The sequence below is a fragment of the Sceloporus undulatus genome, chromosome 4, assembly GCF_019175285.1.
Source record: "Sceloporus undulatus isolate JIND9_A2432 ecotype Alabama chromosome 4, SceUnd_v1.1, whole genome shotgun sequence".
NCBI classification, from domain to species: Eukaryota; Metazoa; Chordata; class Lepidosauria; order Squamata; family Phrynosomatidae; genus Sceloporus; species Sceloporus undulatus.
The window spans coordinates 244,249,512-244,251,678 of NC_056525.1; positions in this window are offsets into that span (position 1 = coordinate 244,249,512).

A 2,167-nucleotide genomic window follows, 5' to 3' on the forward strand; every position below is an offset into this window, starting at 1 on the left:
AAGGGCCATCCAGTCCAACCCCATTCTGCCATGCAGGAACTCTCAGTCAAAGCATCCCCGACAGATGGCCATCCAGCCTCTGTTTAAAAACCTCCAAAGAAAGAGACTTCATCACTTTCCAAGGGAGTGTGTTCCTCTGTCAAACAGCTCTTAGGAAGTTCCTCCTAATGTTGAGGTGGAATCTCTTTTGCTGTAGCTTACATCCATTGCTCCGGGTCCTAGTCTCTGGAGCAGCAGAAAACAAGCTCACTCCATTCTCAATATGATATCCCTTCATATATATATATATATATATGTATGTGTGTGTGTGTGTGTGTGTATCTTTATTGGGCTATCTTTTCCATCAGTATTTACATTGGCATTTATATTTTCACGTATCATCTCACAATTCTTGATATATTCTCATACACAGTCATTTCCTATTTCATGCCTTCTTCTCTGTAAGCTGTTCTCTTCGTTTTTTTACGTATACTTCTATTTCTTTTCTTCTTCTTTTTCCTGCCTTCCTGTATCTTTAAGAGTTGAATCCCTATATTTTTACTGTGTGTGTGTGTGTGTGTATATATATATATATATATATATATACAGAGAGAGAGAGAGAGAGAGAAATAAAAACAAAATTTCTTTCTTTCTTGGGATTTGTAGTTTGTTGTGTGGCACTAGAGCTCTCCGACAGAGAAGGCTAAATGGCTCACAAAACTACAAATCCCAGAATTCCATAGTTTCGAGCTGTGGCAGTTAAAAGTGTCAAACTGGATTTTAATATATAATCCTGTCAGGGAGGCTTTTTATACCGTGTGATGTTATTAACTTTGGTATGTTTGTGTGATTTTATTCTGTGTTTTTATGACGATTGATTTCAATTATTTTAAGCGGTTCTATTTGTAAGCCGCCTTGGGTCCCTTTCTGAGAGAAAGGCGACACAGAAATGAAAATAAATTATAAATAAAGTAAGATTCAGCAGCCACCCTCGTCTTTCCCTCAACCCAAATGAAGGGTTGGCGGCCTTAATGGCATCTATTTGCCCGCCTTTGACAAGAAAATGTCGGCTGCTCCTTGAAGAACCGACTGAGGCCCAACAACAGAAACAATCGCCGCCATTCCACCTTTATATACCGGGAGCAAGCACCGACCGCGTCCGTCAAACGCCAGCCCCGCGCTGATTGGATCACACTCCTCTTAGCCCCGCCTCCAGAGGAGCCACAGCCAATGGAAGCCTCGCGGAGGCGGGAGTGTCACTCTAGCCATGCATCCATGCTAATGAATTCTGGGAGTTGTAGTTTGGGGAGTGGTTTAGTTTTCCCTGACAGAGCTCTGGACTGGCGGGGCCCCTTCTTCAGGCCAAACTACAAATCCCAGCAGAATCCCATAGATATGGAGCTGTGGAACAGTGTGAAGTGGTGTCAAACTGTTTTTATTTTCTGCAATGTGACAGCAGCCCCCAAGTGTAGCATTTTAATAGCCATACCATATCTATCTATCTATCTATCTATCTATCTATCTATCTATCTTAAAAGTATGGACATTAAAATGCCACTCTTCCTGCTGTTACATTGCAGAAAATAAAAATAATATATATGTGTGTGTGTGTGTATGATACTGGAGACTCAATTATCTATCTATCTATATGCATGCAAACAAGCTGGCAAACAAACTGGAAACTATATATATATATATATATATATATATATATATATATATGAATCTCACTCTCTCCAAGCTCTCCCTGTAAACAAGATGGGGACTCATCTATCTATTAATATACAGCACACACACACACACACATATATATATGTATATGAATCTTCAAGCTCTCTGCAAAGAAGCTGGAGACTCATCTATCAATTTATCAATATACAATATATATTTATACACACAAGCAAGCTGGAAGTGGAAACTCATTCTCCTGCCTGCCAGCCTCCCTCCCTCTATCCCCAAGCCCTCTCTGGATACAAACTGGGGAGAGGGAACTGTGTCCTTCCTTGGCACAATAAGGCTGCCTTAGTCTTAGGGACTGGCTGGGGGGGGGGCTTGCCCCAAAGTGGTATGAAACCGCTTCATTCCCTGCAGTGTGGCCTTAAGCTGGCTGCCCCCCATCAATCAGCCCCAGTCCCATGGCTTCCTCTGAGTCTTGGAGAGAGGGAGTTTCCCATGGAGAGGCTCCTCC